At 39.5% G+C, this 19,941-nt stretch overlaps 1 long non-coding RNA gene across 1 annotated transcript in view; it reads right to left on the bottom strand.

The window, feature by feature from the left end:
• Nucleotides 1-1,250: 1,250 nt before the first annotated feature.
• The window catches only part of LOC134547807 (uncharacterized), a 40,522-nt gene continuing 21,831 nt past the window's right edge, over nt 1,251-19,941 (bottom strand). The window contains exon 5 of the long non-coding RNA XR_010079614.1: nt 1,251-1,348. This is a non-coding gene — a long non-coding RNA (uncharacterized LOC134547807). The remainder of the gene's footprint in view (nt 1,349-19,941) is intronic.

Below are 19,941 nucleotides of genomic sequence, written 5' to 3'. Positions count from 1 at the left end.
CTTCTGGCTTAATAAAAGGCTGCTAAAAAGAAAAAAAGTATTTCTTTTCATATATTTTACCCACACTGTAAAAATCTCTTTATTGTTTTCCTGTACTGCTGTTGTGTGCCTGCCATAATTGAACAGCCTAATGCAAAAAGAAATATTATACAATCTGAACACAAACATAATGGGTATTGAAAAAAATCCCTGGCAACAGGCAGAAGCTAAACAAACAAACACAAAAATTATCTTGCCGAGACACAGCATTTCTATTAAAGAAGGGAAAGAGATGAAATGCCTTTGTGTTTGAAAGCAAGACATTTCTCTGTATACCCATATATATATATATATATATTCAACTCTAGCTAGCTGCACACTTTTGTGATTTTGGAGCATGGACCTCTACCATCTGTCCTGGAAAAGAGACCTTTGCTGCTCAAACCTGTCACAGAGGTTTGGAGAAGAAGAAACAGAACGAACCAGACTGGGGGTTGGGGTTTCTGCTGAGCAACACGATCACTCCAACATGATCTTGCAAGAAATATTTTAGTATTTTTTGGATTAATGTTTTGGGTTGCACAAGGAAATTAAGCCTACATGGTACAGTGCTTAGAAGAAAGGGTTTGAGATGTAGAGTCATCAGAAGCAAAGGGACAGTACCGCTCGTGTTTGTAGATTTGGTAGCATTGTTTTGTTTTAAAATCTGTTAATATCAAACAACATTAAGGAAGCTTTACATCTTTTTTGCCTGCCCTTTTAGTTATTTAGACAGAACAACAAATTAAGTGGTTTTGACAACACTTTGGAGGACAAGCTGATGAGGAATGAGCTATAAATCATGCAGGGATTTAATTAAAAAAACAGATGTTGAAAAACCGAGCAAAGCAATCACTGATTGGAATTTTCCAAACTATAAAAGAATGACAAAGATAAAAATGTAATTAGCATACAAACCTATATCATCCAACAATTTAGACAGGAACAATAGCATTAAATCTGGAATGTTCAAAGTTCTACTAAGATATCTACACCCATTGTTGTAACTCCAACCTCTGGCAAACAATAGTAATAATTTTTATTCTCACCACACCTGTGAGGGGGCCTGTCAGCTTCCTACTGTTCCTGCTAAATATTTTATGTATTTATGTATTTCTTCCATATAATAATATGATAAAATATATACATATATAGACACATACATCTATATTTGAAATGTGTATATACACACACACACACACATATATATACTTACACACACATCCATACATACTTTCATGAAATATATATATTTTTTTCTCTCCACCCCGCAGGCCACAGCAGACATGTACTTTGCTGGCTTTACAAGCATGACATCCCTCGATGATAACTTGAAATGAAAGAGATTAAATAGCATGTGAGTGTAGTATCAGTACCAAACATGTCAGGGCTCTAGGCACTTAACTGTATGAATCTCTTGGAATATTCAAATATGCCCTTTTCAAGAAATACTGGAGAATAATGCTAATTAAAAACGTTTTTCTCTGGGCAGTAGAACATTTTACCACTTCTTAATTGGCACACACATTTCTCAAAACAGACCACTTTACACAGCACAAGTTTTATGAGTGAAAGCTTCTCCTTATCTCTATTTTCCAGCATTTCTTCTGTTATTTTGGGATCCTTTAGCTGATATTGTGAAATTTATTTCTGGAATGAGAGATGGCAGATAGTATGGAAATTAATTAATCAAGCCCCATGGATGTCTAACAACAAATGCACATCTTAGCTACTCCTCTACACAAAAAGGACTTTTCCAACTATAGCTGGGGTAGTGTCCAAAGTAGCTGATGTGGAAACAAGCTCCTCTGATGGATCAACTGATGAGAACTGAAAATCCACACTAAGATGTCTTCTGCTAAACTGGAAAGTTCATTCATACCAGTCCCATTTATTTAAATTCCTAAAACATGCAATAAGTTCAGTAATAATATCACTGCCCCCAAGAAAGCTGTAAAAGAGTGAATGTATATCCAAGAGAACTATTCAACCAAGAGCACATAAAGCTAATAACCAGCACACACAAGGAGAGTTGTGCTGGAGGAATCACCTTTTTAATAGTACCAGCACGAGTACCTGTGTTCATGCATCTCTCATCAGTTTATGCGAATTGGAATAATCCTGAATCCTGCTGTGACACCACAGGGCAGAAGTTCTCCTGCCTCTTTGGGAAGCCTCACACCAGGGAGCGTCTGTCCCCTTTCTCAAAGGCACAGTTCTCATTCCTGTCAGGAGCACCATTGATTTTCTCCTACATAGGATGGCCACTACCTGAGAGAACTGCTAACATAAATAAATACTTACTAAAACTCCACAACATGCATCTGAGATCTCTGGTCCATGCAGCAATCCTTCTAGAGGAAAATTTTATGGTCCAAGTAAGGAAAGAAATCAAGAAGTATTCGAAGTCTTGCTGATGGTTTTACGAATAAATGGTTTTAGTATAAGATGTCTAATTCTGATCAACACACTGATAAATAACAGCTGCCATGACACCACCTCAGAACAGTCCCTTACAGTAAGGGCCAAGACACATTTTGTGCTTAGTCAGGCTTCTGTTTGGCACTGAATTTCTCTAAGTCTCTGCACATTTAATACATCAAAACGAAAGTTGTAACATTCCTGCCTTATGAAAATCAATACCTCGGAGTATTATACTGTCTATCAGACAATAATTGGTGCTGCCTTTTGGAAGTGCTGACTATTAGGGAAAGCAACAGAGCTCCAGCCCAGCAAGTCACCTACAATGGGTTTTGCTTAATAGTGCCTGATTAGTGCCTGCTCCAAATCCACATCCAAGGTGATCGCAGATTGAGGTCCAAAGATTAGGAATGCAAACCTTGGAAATGCTGGTCAGATGACTGGAACAGCAAAGACTTATTAGCTGTAGCCTCCACTCATTTTGGGCTGTTTTGCATTTTTTTCTGGCAGGGGTTAGGTTAGATTGTTCCCTTCTTTTCCAGAATATGGGATTTTCAGTGGGGTTTTTGGAGATAAAATCTGTACAGCACTGTACTCAGGGTAAAAAACAGCACTCAAGACTGATCTGTGCAAAAGCATAAGTAATGTACTGTCATTACAGCCTCACAGAATGGATGGAGGGGACAGAGTTTAACCTGGGTAAGCTGAAAACAACACTGTGAGTGAACAGCAATGGATGGTGTGCAAAGCACACTCAAAAGGGGAAGTTAGAATCAGAAGATATCACAGAACTGGTGATTCTATTCAGGCTCTCCTAATTTATTTGCTATCATGGTAACCAAGGGTTTATCTTACTCTTGCCATTTACACCTCATTCACATCATCCCAAAGCTGTTGCAGGGCCATGTTGGCACAGGAAAACCAGGAACATTTCCAATGTTGCTATACAGACGCAGCTATGAGCATGTATGACAACTTCCCTTTAACATGGAAACCTTCAGATGCCTCTAAGAAATGTTCAAGTGTGTGTCAAGATTTGGAACAGTTGGGATCAGGTGTTCTTTAACACTGCTGGTCTAAGTCCAAGCAATCATGAAGAAGCAGCCAAAGGAGGGTTCCGGTCAGAAACCCACTGCTCTCTGTGGCCAGCTGTGGCACAGGCTCAGCACATCTATTGAAAACCACCAGAACCACACAAACAGATCCTTGAGGACAGAAGCAGGTCCACTGGCAGAAGGAATGAAGGCTGATGAATTCATGAAGGATAGATGGAGGGAAGTTCATGAAAACTGTCTATTTGGAAATTTTCCCTCTTCCTGGCCACCCACAGCTTGCTCACTTCTCTCCACAAAACAAGGTGTTTTCTCCTTCCCTCTGCAGAAGCAGCTGATGTGGTAGAGCAAGTGGCAGGAATAACAAACAATACTGCAGGATAAACTGTAAACCCCTACAGAATATATAATCCTTTATGAAAAACTCTTTCAGAAATACTGTAAAAATATCTATTTATTGGAGGGGGGTGGCTCACAGATCATAAGCTTCGTATCAGTCAAAACCAGTCAGCATGGACAAGTTTTAATTTGCTCTGAGACTTGAGACAAAAACAATTACCTTTCATTCGGGGCACTAACACATCACCTATGCACACAATATGTTTTTGCTTATGAACTATTAATATTATTATGATTTTACCCAAGTAAATAGGATGATAGGTATATTTCTGTACATGTGCTCCTAAGAACTAGTTTGGGGGAAGCTAGTTTTTGTCCATCCATTGAATAATAAAGTAAACCCTAAATGAGGAAGGAAAAAAATACCAAGAGCTTGAATTTAGGGTCAATTTTTTCAAGCTCCATAAATCTTCAGTGTCTGTCAAGGTGTATGCTAGGCATACCTGTATCTGAGCAGCAAAGATTAAAGTATAAGATCAATAGCTGTAATCAAAATGTGTTTCTCTTTTTTTTCCCTCTTTCTCAAATGGTAGCTAAGAAGACCTGGAAAGAATTGAGAATATGTCTGCAAAAAGCAAATAAACTCCAGAGATACAATCTGTTCAGACAGAGACTGGTTAAATGTGTTACTGTTTGGTAGCAAGCACTGGAACATTTCCAGTTCTCTGCAACTTGTGGAAAAAAATAAGAACAACCAAGAATACTGACACTAGTATTCTCTATGTACAAATACCCAAGGACAGCAATACAGAGCCTGATGCAGAACTCACTGTAGACAGAGATGGAGTGATTTAAGGCAAGAAGGCAAAGAGCTTCTATTACAATTTTGCTTCTATGTTTAGCCCCAACTGCACCAGGAGTACCATAATAATCTGCCAGAAAGGCATAAAGTTTTTGTGTCTTTCATGGGTAATTCCATCCAAGGTGGATGGAATGAGAGATGCAATTTATCACACATAAAGTGACAAGTTTGCACATGCAGGTCCATGAGGGTAACCCAGCAGTTCCCTGCCTACACTGCCAACTTTTGGAGTGCAACACACACCTCTGGAGAGCACCACGGCAGTGCCAGGCTCAGTGTAACAGCTCAGTGTGCTCCACTTGAGCAAAGCTTTCCAGGAGCGCAGTTTGTCTTGGTTTGGAAAGACAGGTATCTGTTAGGGAAAACTGGAGTTTCCCTTGGCATGGAGAATGTAAACCTCCCTCCCTCCAAATTATTACAGTTTTACAATTAGGAGATTTCAGGCAAAAAATATGGGAATGGGAGTAACAGTTCTTTATGAGGAATATTAAAAAAATACAAATGCAATAATAACAAACAAACAAAAAAGAAAGGAAAAAAAAAAAAAACCCAAACAAGCAAGCAAACAAACAAAAGTCCTATAAAACCCTGAAAGAGTCAGAATAAAACCTGACACCCTGTTGGCCAGGGTGTTGCAAGCAGTCCAAATAAATCCTCCTGGAGTGACAGATGTGGTTCTGTTGGAGTAGAGATGATCCTGTAAACAGGATTCACTGGTGGTGAGATGAGTTCGATCTTCCTCCAGGAATCCAGTGGAAAAACAGGATGTCTCAGGTCCCTGTGTCCCCATTTTTATCTGGGTAGGGAATGGCAGGCTCCTCCCCATTGGGTGGAGATGAAAGAGATAAGAAACACTGCCCTACCTGGTTTTAACAGCTGGCCTATTATCAGAAGGCATCCACTCTCCTCCCCCCTGGAGTTATAAGAGATAAAGAAAAAAAAACCAAAACATTCCCCAACTGCTTTCTACAGATGAAATAGAATACACTTTTTTTTTTTGGTTACATAAACCAAGACACAGTTCCATACCTAAACAGGTGCCAAGTTTTTGGGCTCTGATGCATGAAAAAAGGCCCAGTGGCTGTTAAAGAACTTGTTAGCGAGTGCCATAAAGAGCTCGATGGAAGCAAAGAGATGGGGATATGACAGCAAATAACAGAGACAGTTACATTTTGCCAAAAGGACAAGCATTAGCAGATTAATGGCCACATGATGGTCTAAGTACAGTTCTTATCTATAAGACTCAATGGTATTTTCTGGTGAACAATACTCCAAGAACCAGTATCTAATAAAGGGGAAGAAGAGTTAATTAAAGAATAGTTTGAAAATGGACAGGTTGCCTGTGCCATGACTTGGAACTTTCCAAGTTTGTAGAGTGCAATTACCTGCTTAAAGCACAGGAATGTCTAGAGCAGCTGCAATCTAACATTGAACAAACGTGTGTTGTTTAAAAAATAACGTTCTCCACATTTGCAAAGCCGTGTTTTCAAGGTAAACCTATTCATTTATCCTTCATCTTGTCTAGCAAAAAATCTGACATTGAGTAACCTGACGTGCATGAAGCAGCCTGTACTTTCGTGGGTGGCAAATCTGTTCACTGACAAACTTCTAGAAAACCTGCAGGCTCTGGGGGTCCCCAGAAGCAGCAGGACAATCTGCTACAGACCTGCCTGGGCCTTAGCTCCAGGTGAATAACACACATGACCATATTGCAGGGCGTTGTTCTCTCTTGGCAAGCCGTGGCCAAGCATCTTTGGCAAATGGCAAGAGAGCAGGGGAAAAAAAATTAGAGGTCGTGAGGCTCACCATCAAAATGGATTTATTGGCAAATGCCTGTTGCAAGACAACTACAGAGAGGCAGGAGCTTCAGAAACACCTGTGTTCACCAACTGTCTTGTTAATCACTACAAACTGTCCATTTCCATGCCTGCAGCTCTGCATCAGAACACTCAAAGCCTATTCTTTGATACACTGAGCATTTGTTGCTCCTGTGTTATTACTGATATGAGCTACAAGAGATAAAGTCAAATTGTATTCCTTAATTATGTAAAAACAAGTAGTTTGAAATGCTTAGTTTGAAAACAAATTGGAGTGCAAACAGGCTTAGTTTTCCTGTTAAAGCTCCCTTTTTTCCTGTGCAAATCAATTTTGGGTAGAAACTACTTAAAACCTACCTCTGGATAGCCATTGAGCAAATCTGTAAAACCCAAGGCTAGTGAAAATAAAATACAGCAGGAGTAAAATTACGCTAAATTATCAAACCCATGCATTTATGAGTCTACCTGAAAAATAGGAAAGTTCTCATAGTCTAAGGAACAATCAAAAGGCGCCACCACAAGAAAAAGAAATAATCTATATATCCGAAGGTGTCTGCACAATTTTGATTTAGTACTGTGGGTTAATCCATCCTAAACTACTATCAAACAGTAATGACATCATTCATCATTCTTTTAACTCAAAGTCATGACAAGATCTCTAGTGCTGCGTGGGGAAACAAGAATTTTTGTGCCTCAAAAGATAGAGAATTCGGATTCTCCAAATTGAAGTGGAAAATGCAAAAATTGTATCAGAGGTATTTAACAGGGACATTTTAAAAAGCCAGTTTAGTTCTTCAGATGTTCAGATTATTTTGATTTTTAATTTTTTACTGTGTAAAAAAGTTGAAATGAATCTTAACCACAAAAATACCAAATTATACCAAGTGGAACCTTGAATAATTAATCATTTACGCTTTCATTATTCCAAGCTTATAGAGGAGGAAATTTATCTACTCCTCTCCTCCCCAGAGAGGCTTATTTGTTCATCAGGCATTTATTTAAAAATACTCTTCTAATTTCCATGCACATTGCAGAGAAAAATAGATGCTTTTTATAGATTTATTTAATTCACAGATGCTATTTTAATTGGTCTCCCATACGATTGTCTCTCACTGGGAATCTTGATGGCTCTGGGGAATTGGCAGCAACTTTCAGAGCTTTTCCAGGTCAGTGATTCAGATGTAACCAGCGTCACTGGTGGCTGAGAATTAATGTGGAGAAAACTATTTGATGGCCTACAAGAAATAAAGTAATGATTTCACTCCACTCTGTGGTTTGACAGACCATCAGCAAAATGAATCGGTGCTCTTATGGGTTTTTTTTGGAAATAGACCCAGAAAATTAGCTTCTGCACATTATCTTTCCCATTAGGGCCGAAGGCAGCCTTCAGAGTCACAAGCATGAAGGCTTTCTTATCAGTTCACCTTTTTCATGATTATTTAGGAAGATTTCATGGGGTTTTTTTTTCCAAATTCTGTCACTTCAATGTTCTGGAAATGTTTGCCATGCTCTGCTTTAGACTAAGGAGGTTAATCTCTTTAAGCTTCATCTATTGTCCCAGGGCAGGTGGAAGGGAGAGAGAAGAGACGGAAGGAGATGCTTGTCCTGCATTATTCTGTACAGAACCTTAGTGAGGGAATGTGGAACATCCTTCTGCAGTGATGGAGAGACTGCCTTGGGCATGTAACCTTTATTTTAGAAGGATAAAATTTGCTTTTGTAACCTTCTCTCTCATGTCCCTGCAAACATACTGCAAGTATTAGGCTAGATTGTCAAAAATGTGTCAGACCACGAACTGGGATGCAAACATGTTAGCACAGCAGTAAGGACTTTATCCCTCATCCCTTAAATACCTCAAGATTCTACTAAATCATAACTCAATGTTTTGCTCACAATTTCTGGTAAAAATGGGCAGTTTCCCACCTCACACTCCTGTTTGATTAGCACATACTTGTTTTCTAAACTCCCATTCATCCTACCAACAAGGCTTCTCCTCAAGAGCTGGCTTTTAAAACAGCAGCTTTGCTAAAAGACATAGTTCAGGCCTTTGCTTCATTTTTTTTCATCACAGAAAGGATTTACAATGAAAACTTGCATGAGTAGTGAAATATTGTTCTCACAGGCCACAAGATCCTGCAGCCTTTAAGGACTGGATGCACTGATGCAGCTAAAATTAACTTATAGAACTAGGATGAACAGGAGATGCATATGTTCTTCAAATTCTTATATAACCTTTTGCATTATCTCATTAATTCCTAAAAAAAACCAACCACCCCAACAAACAAAAAACCAACAACAACAACAAAACACAAAAAAACCCACCAACAAAAACCCCAAAATACAAAAAAAACCCCACAAAAAACAATAACAACAAAAAAACCCCCAAACCCCCAACCCCCCCCCCCCAAAAAAAAACCACCCAAAACCCCCACCAAGCAAGCCCAAAACCCAAGGAGATTATTTTCTTCCCATTTACTTTGGCTCTCAGTGGTGCACCAACACAGGGATATTTGTGTGAGGTTTGTAATGAATTGCCTCTAGTAACAAACTAATGAGGTTGTCAGAAGCTACAACAAAACAGTTTTGCAATTTATATGAGCAGGATAGGGCCTATTCAAAATATATAAAAAGTACACAAAATCCATCTCTCCTCAGTGCTGTACAGAGAAGAAAAGGCACAAATATCTTTGTTTAGTGTCATGCAAGTAAAAAGAGTAAAAAGGCAGAATGAGAAATGAAAAATTTCCCAGGAGAAAGATGAAAAAAATGCAGAAGGAAACCTAAAATGCGGAAAGAAACCATTTTGGCCATGGCAATGGAATTGGGAAGCAATATGCAGCTAAAGCCCAGATAGTAAGTACTTGTCTGGTTTTCAAAGCAAAATTTTTCTACTTCCTATTCATAACTCATTCAATAGTGCTTTGTGGCAGGAAAGAGAAATTGTCTATGCCTAAAGGTTTCTTCTCTGCTTCACATACTTTGGAGACCTGGAGTTAAGAAGTTCAAACTCAATTTAAAATTTATGACTCCCATGAGAAGTTCAGAAATTCAAACTCACTAGAAAGAGGGAGGCAACCAAACTTCTGTTACTTCACACTAAAGGCAGAGGATGCTGGGCTTCCTTCTGTGCAACAGTGACAGCTGATTTTTTACTTTATTTTCCTCCTGCTATTCAATGGTCAATTTGCAGCTAGCTTTATTATCTTCTGAAAGTGTCAATTGTTGGGAACAGCTGTTTGAAATCCACAGCAGTCCCCAATCCCATAGACAAATTTAAATAGGTAAACTACTGTGCAGTAATTCAGAAATTAGTAGGTATAATACATCATCTTCTACTACGGCTGTCACTTCTGGAAGGTCTTGGTTCAGTGCCAGCATGCAGCCAGGCTGCACAGGAGGCTGCACACCACAGAGCCTCCTGACAGCACAGCTCTGGGAACCTGCATGACAGTCCTCAGGCTTCCAGGATCTGCCTGAGCACAGAAAAAAAAGGAGCAGAAAAAGAGCATTTGCTCTGACAAAGGGTCATTCTAATTCCTAGGAACAAATTAGTGTAGAGGTAGATAATTCCCAGTCACAGGGACTGGTATTAGATTGATATCCAGGATGCAGTAAGATAGGAGCTGGTGAAAATTTTCATGGATCAGTTAAAGGTACAGTTATTTAAGTGAACAGAGTACCCAGGCTTATTTTGTTAACCTAGTGAACAACATTCATGCCTTGTCTCACTGTCATGGAAGCACACGTGGTAGCAGAATAACTCTGTGTCAGAGTATACATACCCACAGCTCTCTATCCACACTTATCCTGAAGAGTGGAAGAACTTCTGGTCAAATGTGTGCCAGTTCTGGCTTGCTGAAGCTGCCTACTTGCTCCTCGGGAGGCTGGATATCAGGCATGGAGGTGACAGAGAGTACAGAGTTATCCACAGAGAACCTGTGGATCCCTAGAGAAGCAGGTGGCCAAATACTCTAAGACCAAAGGGATCAGGTCAAATCAAGTTCTGAAAGCAGGCCAGAAGCAGACAAGGCAGGAGTGTGACAAAACCTGGCCTAGACATCTCAGCAGTGTCATTTGCAAGTGGAGACATCCTACGCCTGAGGTTCTCATTCCTGCCCCCTCCCTTCTCCAAGCTCCCTGCTGCTGCTGAGCTCAGGTGCTGCAGCTCACAGCTCCCTTCCCAAGGTAATGGACACCGCTTTTCTCTCTCTCCCTACACCAGGTGGGGATGCAAAGCAGTTCAGCAGTTGTTACACAAGACACTGAGTCAATCCAGCAAGGCAGATAGCAGGGGGGTAGAATTCCCAACCAAAATGTTAGGAATCCTTTGCCTGCGAGCAGGCTGTGCTGGATGCACTGCACCTGGTGGAGGACCAGAAGCACACCCTGCTGGAGGAGAGGAATCCATAGACGGCAAATATAGAGGAATGAGGAGTTCTTACTCCACAGCTGAGGCATCCCTCGAAGCCAAGGTAGGACCTGAGAATTCAGCTGAGGCTCTGAAAGGGTTTACCAGCACCAGACCACAGCCAGAACCAGCTGTGACGAAAAGCAGCCCAGACAGCTGCTGGTGCTGCTTGACTGGGTGGCCCCAAGAAGCAGCCCAGGTCACCCAGCATTTAGCTGGGAAGAGGACCTGGGGATCTGTTGTTGCACCTTACACAGCAACAGTCTCCACAGCCATTAAATTCCACTTCCATAAAACCAGCAGCACCATGGTTAACCAGCTCAGAGAGGCAGGAAGTGGAAAGGATAAGTTATTTCTAGTTATGTGAATTTTCACTGTGCTGTGCAGGCAAACAGAAGCTTTGTGGAATAAATGCTACTCTCAAGGAGAGGCAGAGCTTGCAAAGATGGGATAGGTTCATGTTCCCACCCATTGAAAGAAAGAGCCCATAAAAATGACAGGAACTGGAGCTGTTTGATAATTTAAATAATTATGCAATTGCCAGACTGTTTTTCTACAATCTCTGCCAAATACCCATTTTCTGGCTCAAAGAAGCATTAGGCTGAATTTTGCAGGGAGTGCAGAACACAGGGAAGATAGAATATAAAATATAAAAGAAATTAGGAGTTATCAGCATACGAGGCTAAGCAAATTATGTATTTACCTGTCGGTTTTCAGGATGTGCAAGTGCACAAATTCTGATTGCCCTCTCCTGAAAGCAATGTGCTAGGGGTTCATCAGCCTATCTGTACACCTGCAACATTTGAACATTCAGGTCTTCCATCCGTGTGCTCCCGTTCCTCTTTCAGAGCACTAAGATACACAGAGTGTGTGTCACCTGTTGCATGACACCTGCTTGTGAATTTGGGGACTTACTGCTCTTGCCAAGCAGAGGCATCAAAACAGCAGAGAGCAACATTCAGTCAGCAGCAATTTCACGGGTAATTGAGCTATTCAGGTAATTTGATTTCTGTTTTTTAATGCTATAAAGTGTTAGCCTGTGCTTTAAAGAAACTGTCTGTGCTGTGTCTTTCTGCCACCAAATCTGTGCTCTTCCCAAGCACTGTGAAAGAGGTTGTTGCTGAAATTTCTTGGGCATCACCATGGAGAGTATCATGTTCACAGAAGAAACTTTGAAGTGGCAGCTGGAAAAGTTCAATGCCTGACAGTGTTATGTCCCAGCAGCAGTGACTTCTTAACCCACAGTTTGAAACAGCTTCCAGGACACAGAGCTAGTTCTTACATACTGATTTTAAATTCTGTTACTACTCATGTAGCTGAAGCTGACAGAGTCCCTTTTGGAGAAATATTTTTCTGTATTTCTATTGGTTTCTTGTATTGTTTTGCAAAGTATTGAACTATTCATTGTAAAAATAAGGAGTGCTATATAAGTAAGATTTTTAGACTCCAGGTATTTCAAATGTTTATTTTTATGTTTACATGCATGACAAGCTCTTGACTTTTTTCTTGGCAAGAAGGTAGAGGTTGACTTTAACTTGAGAAAGGGGCTGAAGCCAAACTCTAGCTGGCTGCTCTAATTGTTGTACACAGAATCAGTGTGTATTTAACTTGTAATAAAAAAATCCTGGCCAAAACCTCTGTTTCCTATAATGACTGTGACAGCAGCTAGGTGAAGAAACTCAGTTTTAACCTCAACTTGAAAGCTTACTATGAGTGTTAGGGGAGAAAGGGATTCAGCTTTATTGTATTTGATTATGCTCATACTCCAGCACAACCTGATCTTCTAAGGACCCTTTTTCCTACATTTACAGAGGTGAGCACTTCCAGAAGGGATTTTATCCTATAGTAGGGTGCAGGGCATCACTCTCTAGGAGTGTTTATCTCTCTGTGTAAATCAGTTTAAACTAGCTCCTGACTCTGGGGTTGCAACAATGAAGTAAAGTGACTCTCACACTACGTTTTCATAATCCTCATAGTGACCATACCTTGCTGGAAAATTAACAGCTACAATCACATGGTGTGGTGAGACAACCTCAGATCGTTGGCCATGACTGCTAAACATCTCAGTCCTGAAATACACCTTAAGAGAAATTTCTTATGGGTGAACAGATTAAAAGATTTTCAAGTAAACACTTAGTGAGATATTGGTTCTTGTAGGTATAAATTTAAAATAATCTAAATCATCCTTGTAAAATGCTTGTGGGTTTTTGGTTGGTTTGGGTTTTTTTGTTGTTGTTTTTGGTTGGTTTGGGGATTTTTAAGGCTCATCCAATCCTCTGTAAGCTGCTTAAAATTTCTCCTAATTTAAGGTGCACTCAAGCTCCAGTTGATTATCCTTATTGCTCTTCATTTAAAGGAAATATTACACAAAGTGAGAAGTAACTAAAAGTAACTAAAAAGCAACTAAAAAAGTTTGGTGTAACAACATTGCCCAGCAAAGATTTACAGTAAATTCTTTGGGAAAGAAAAAAATCATTTACCACCACTAAAGGCACTGCACAGATGAAGTGTGCACACATTCCAGGGACAGATGTTCCCTGTTCTCAGAGCATCCTAGGAGGCTGTTGTCAGCTAAGGAGAGCAGGCATCATTTTTAGTGTTTCAGGAGAAAGCCATGAATACTTTACATGTAGGCACTTTGGAAACGTGCCTGAGTGACACACAAGAAGACCAACTCAAGTCCCAGCAGAAAGGGAAAATTAAATGTGAACAGATGGGCTAATTCAGCATTTTCAAGCACTGAAATTCAAACGTGAAAGAAACCTAGCCAGCTACAGATGAAAAGGCCTGTCTCAGTTCAATCTTCAAGCTATAATAGCACACTCTCGATTTTTTTTTTCCTCCATCAAATTAGTTTTCTTGAGAAAGTTGGCATTTCAGTGGGTTTGAAACAGTCAAATAGCCTTCCCACTCCTGGGGATTCAGTTTCAAATCAAAATTCAAGGTACCACTCACTAGACTCGTTGCTCTCAGTCTACTCAAGAAAAACCAAGCCCATCTGCACAGATTGCTATTTATGTGTGTGCCAACATCATCTGTTTGGAAAAGGTCAGGGTAGAAGAAAAAGTTTTCATAGGTCAGCCCATGAGTGCCCTACCAGAGGTACACACAGATACTGAAACAACTCATTTCAATTTTCCAGCATAAAATGACGATCCATTACTTTTCTGAGCACTACATTTGGATCAATGATTAAAAATGCTTAAATGAAATGAAGAAAAGGAGAAAGAACACCCAACAAGCTCAATCTCATCTGCCAAAGTTCCCAACCACACAAACCTCAGTTACTTGTACCCTACCAGTAGCACAGTGAAACATATAAGGTGAGTTGTGGCATTGGATAACAGTAAGAATGTGAAAAAAAAAGTGATTTTTTTAAATGGGAATAGTGGCTTGGAATTTCTTAATATGGGGGGAGAAAGAGTTTTGAGGAATCTAAAGTACCTTGCTATTTCTAGTTGACATGAGTAGGAAAGTTTAAAAAAAAAAAAGTAATAACTTTTTTCAGTATTATGACTTGTAATACTTTGAAATATATAATTTAAATTCTTATAATTTAAAATTTCAGCAGCTGTTTTTTAGATGTATTGGCTTAGTCATTCTCAAATAGAAAGAAATTCTCCTGTTAAATTTCTCTTAAAAATACAAAGCACTGTTAATTTTGAGACAGAACATATTTTTTCTTCCAGCTTTCAGCTCTGTGACTAGATCAAAACCTACAGGTATTTCCACAAAAAAGGGGTTTTTTTAAGAAAGTCAGGTGGGCAATGCAGGAAAGGAAGAATGTGAATAGAGGCAGCAACATTTTAAGGCTGTGACAGAACTCAAACTTATATTATCTGAATTCCATCAAACATCTTAAGGCATACTATCTTTTCAGAAAGAAAAATTAATTCTTAACGTCAAGTAATTATATTTCATCTGGAGTTTATAATCTATTCATATGGGCTCTGCTGCCATTATAGATTATTAACACAACCCTAAAAAGGAAAAAGATCCATACTTGTTTACCCATAACGTGGTTGTTCATTATTTATATCTCTTTCCAAGGATACATTTGTGTCTTGGTTTGGAAAAACAGGTATCTGTCAGGGAAAACTGGAGTTTCCCTTGGAATGGAGAATGTAAAACCCCCTCCCTCCTAATTATTACAATTTTGCAATTAGGAGCTTTCAGGCAAAAAATATGGGAATAGGAGTAACAGTTCTTTACTAGGAATATTAAAAATGAAAATGCAGTAATAAAAACAAAAACAAAACCCCAAAAAACCCCACAAGCAAGCAAGCAAACAAAAATTCTAGAAAACCCTGACGGAGTCAGGAATACAACCTGACACCCTGTTGGCCAGGGTGTTGAAAGCAGTCCAAATAAATCCTCCTGGAGTGACAGAGATGGTCCTGTTGAAGTAGAGATGATCCTGCAGACAGGTTCAGTGGTGGTGAGGTGAGTCCAGTCTTCCTCTGAGAATCCAATGGAAAAAACATGTCTGGGGTCCCTGTGTCCCCATTTTTTTCTGGGTAGGGAATGGTTGGCTTCCCCCTCAGTGGATCGAGCATCTCACCATGGGCTGGTGTAATGTGTCATGGCACTGGTGAGCCTTAATGGCCCATTAACAGAAGATATCTCCCGGAGTGTGGACAAAGTTGATGAAAGAGATAAGAAACACTGCCCCACCTGGTTTTAATAGCTGGTCTTTTATCAGAAGGCATCCACCTTCCCCCCCCCTAGAGTTACAAGAAATAAAGAAAAAAGAAACCATCCTCCAACTGATCTGATGTAGAAGCCATCTACAGATGAAACAGAATACACTTTTTTTTGGTTACATAACCCAAGACAATTTGGTTCTGTGCTTCTTCCTTGGTTTGGATTGTTTATGGAACCAGCACAGATTGTTCCCCTCACAACTGCTGAAACACTAACTGAGCTGCTGGAATAATACAGAGATCAGCCACGGATCAGTGGACAGGCTGAGAGCAGCTAAATTTTCTAGAGAAAAATTTTCTAGAGAAAATTTCTAAATTTTCTAGAGAAAATTGTTCAAGAGTCCCCTTCCCTAGACTCTGGTCTGCAATGACCAGTGTCAGATGCAATTAGGGATTCATTTATTGTCCTCATTCTAGCTCTGTGTTTATCTAGTGGGTATTAGAAGAAATTTTTAATAGACCTAAAACAGAAATCTGTGATCAATGACAGTGGGAGACGGATCTGTGCTCAGATCCATTCAACAGCATGTGTTTGCAAGCTGATCATATTTAGGAAAGAGAATATGAACTGATTTTGAAGCTAAAGGGAGCAGAGTAGCTGGTGAATTCTTGTTATTCTACTTGGCATGTATAGACTGGGTAAGTTTCACTAAAATGTCATTCTTTCACAGTGATTTTCCATGATATACTAAGGAGTGAAGCTGAAATTCTTCCAGGAAAGTAAGTATACTGAAATATCAAGGGATAAAAAAGAAAATCTGGGAAGCAGTGGCAACACTACAGACATACAACCAAATTGTTGACCATAACAAATACACGAAATAAAAACATGTGAGGTAGAACAGCAATTAAACAGAAGATGCTGATGGGAGTTAAAATATACCTATACTAAGAAAAGCAAAATATATAAGAGAATCAGAACTATACTGTAACAGAATGTAATCACCTTTATTGCGAAGTGCTTTCCAATCTAGCAACTGCATTGTAATTCTTGCCAACAAAATTTACATTGAATCACTGAAAATGAGACATTAATTAACACCCAAATAAAAGTATTATAAATGGGGGAAATACCACAGTAATATCTCACAAATTTGGTCAAATATCTTTAGTGAAAGGGCTCTGTGGGATCACACTGCAGCTCTACCCAGCTCAAGTTCTCAATTTCAGAGTAACAGATTTAGTCCTAGAGAGCTGCCAGTTCAGCTGCATAAATAAAACCACAATTCATCATCCCCCACAAGTTTGCAGCACCTTGAAAATCTGGAAATATAGAAAAAAAAAGCTCCAAAAATAAATAAAAAATCCCAAACAAAACAACCACCCAACCCCAAACCTTATACATCTGATCATTATTTTCAGTATTTTTCAGTTAGACTGGTTCTCAGGCAAGCAATGCAAAGGGAACCAAAGCACAAGTATTTGCTGTTTAGATGAGCAGTCCTCAAAGTCCTCTCACTCTGCTTTTCCCTTTGTAAAGTTTTCTGTATTACTGGAGTTTGTGATACATCACTTATCCAACAGGGGCAAGCTCCTTCCTCTGACAGCCTTTACAGCACAGAAGGTTTCACTAGAGCAGAAAAGGAATTTTTCTCCAGAGAAAGCTTCAAATTGGCTTCAGTCACGTTGTCACACGTTAGCAATAATAATACAGAATTTTGGAGTTCCAGTTCTGTGTAAGGCAGGGAGGGGATGAGCCCTGCAGAAGCATTCTCTGCCTTTGCTTCTTTCCTTGCCAAAGTACTGCTTCCTCAGCCCTTGATCACCACACCACAGTTTGATCATTCCCTCCCACATTCTGCCCTCAGCTGCTCACAGCTCCCTATAAGGAACATGGCTGAATAAAACATGGTGGAATAAAAGAACACAGGACAGTGAAGTGACTCCTTTCAGTAATAATCTCCAAAGAAAGGAGACAGCAAGTGAATTGGACTGGCTAAAATACATTTCGACTTAGCTTTCAAAACCAGGAGCACGTATGCTTTCAGTAACCTTCCAGCTCTATTGATTCAGGTCTGCTTATCTCAGATCCCTCTTTTTTTCTGATCACATAAGAAAACTGTTTCTGCTGACAAGAGTTCTGTTTGTCTTTAATAAATATTAGTAGGTGCAAAATTAAAATGTAGAACAGGGTGAAGAGTATGCTCTTCCTTTGTTGGAGCCCTGCAGTAATTGTATTTGCTTTCACTAATTTTGATTATATAGCAGTGAGTGTAGCTGCAAGATAAATTCGCTTTGCAGGCAAACTCGTAAATACAGCATTGAGGTCTGTAGCAAAGGCAGGACCAAATCTGTCCACAGGTAAAACGGCCTCAGGTATTCTATTCAGACAGGTTGTCTCAGCTTTCACTTAACTTCATTTCTGCAAATAAAAACCATGTTGCTTAAGGTGGGTCATTACTCGGTAGATTTAATTTAAAGATGGTTTCTGTTGTGAGCTGTGTGCTTGTACAGAAGCAGCAGTATGGGGGAAAAAAAACCCAAGTAAGAAAATGATGCCTACCACCGGTATTACTCTTCCACGAATTGAAAAGGAGCCAGTTGCCTGTTTTTCTGATGGTGTTCATTAATCTACTGTCCCATACATTATGAATTAAAGACCCCCTGAAGATTAAGAAGGGAGACAGAAGATCGAGCCTGTGCATGTGCTCAGAGATAACTTACACTGCAGCTATCACTGACTAAGGCTTGGAGAGCCTTTAGTACAGTTGATGGTGTAAATAGAAAGACAATTAAGCTAAACTCAAAGGCTTTCTACATAAATATAAAAGGTATTTAGCTGGGACAAAGGAAAGCTGTGTTGTAACTGGATCCAGGCTTGGAAGTGTCATGAATATGTTTGCCACCTCCAGGGTGCAGTGATTACAGAATTAATCACAGTTAATTGTTAATCCTGAATAGTTTTGCAGTACTGATCAATAAGCCTACCTGACAATGTCTGGGCCTTGATGAGCAGGTGGGTAGAGTTTTGTAATGAGGAATTAATTGATTTGTCAAAAAATACTTCAGCTTACTGAGCACAGAAGGACAGATGAAATCCGATTTCCCTAGCACAAAGCAAAAACTGCTCCAGTGATAAGCAAAAGAAAAATTTGCAAAATTAGATTTAAATAAATATTAGTTCTAAATGGAGCACTTCATTACAATTCTAAATGCCTTACTTTGTTAAAGAAAGTCTTTGAGAAAGCTAGTTCAGCTAAAATAAACTCAAGCATTATTTTGAAAACAAAAAATACAGCATAGGCTATTCAGACTATTTATGTACTCTTCTTTCCTTGCTTCCTTCCCTAAAATAGAGACCAGTTCAATAACAATTACATTTGCCAAAAGCACTGCTGTCACCAGATTAGGCCCTTCAAGAAGTTCTGATCAAAAATATCCCTAATCATTAATTTGCTTTGTTCTAGTCACTGCCACCTTTCACCAGGCTCAGAAACTCCTGCTGCCTGGAACATGCCAGCCACATTCACTCAGCTATTTATGCTTTCATTAGGAACATATCTCTACAGATATATTTTCAACCGTACTACCAGCAAAGCCATTAAAGATAAATCAGTAGAGCTATAAAACCCAAGGGAGCTAAAATTGCTAAGCTCACAAATAGTAGATTACATTCCCCAAAATCACAATCAAACATCACTGTGCTCCTGATTTCAAACAGTCCTGTTCCAGCTGTGCTCATTACTCACTATTCATCACTTCCTTTTTTTGAAGATTTTAGGGCCTGAAATTCCCACACTGGTATTTATAACATCCCTAAGGAATACTAAGAACAGCTCCCTAACACTTGGTCTGAAGTAATGCTAGGCCAAAACCCACACAAAGCATTTCTTCTCACACATGATGCTGTTAATCCATTATTGAAGAAAACACGAAATAATTTTCAAAGCTCCAGAGCTTCAAATCTGTAAGCATCACTTCCTAATACCCTAGATCATGATCAATAACCTTCTGTATTGCTTCCAAAGTAAACCTGCACCACACCTGAACTTCCAGAACTACTGCATGAGTTCTTTGGCTCAGGCCCATGACAGACACCCAGGAAAACTCACATTTCACTCTAGGTGTCTAATAACCCTGTAAAAAGCACAGTAAGACTTTAACACCTAAAAATGGATTAATAAGTCAGCACAGTGGAGGAGGAAGGGCTTGCTGGTAGCTGCCTAAGCCATCTAATAAACTGAAAAAGAAGTGAGCGTTTACAATTCAATGCCATTTTTCTCCCTACACCCCAAGCCTGCTATACTTAGATGTAGCCTGAAGATGTGTTGGACAAGGGCCCACAGATCCTTTTTGCATTTAATGGCTCCTGCCAGCTCTT

This window comes from Prinia subflava, chromosome 2, assembly GCF_021018805.1.
Source record: "Prinia subflava isolate CZ2003 ecotype Zambia chromosome 2, Cam_Psub_1.2, whole genome shotgun sequence".
Taxonomy (NCBI): Eukaryota; Metazoa; Chordata; class Aves; order Passeriformes; family Cisticolidae; genus Prinia; species Prinia subflava.
This window is presented reverse-complemented; position numbering and strand designations above follow the sequence as displayed.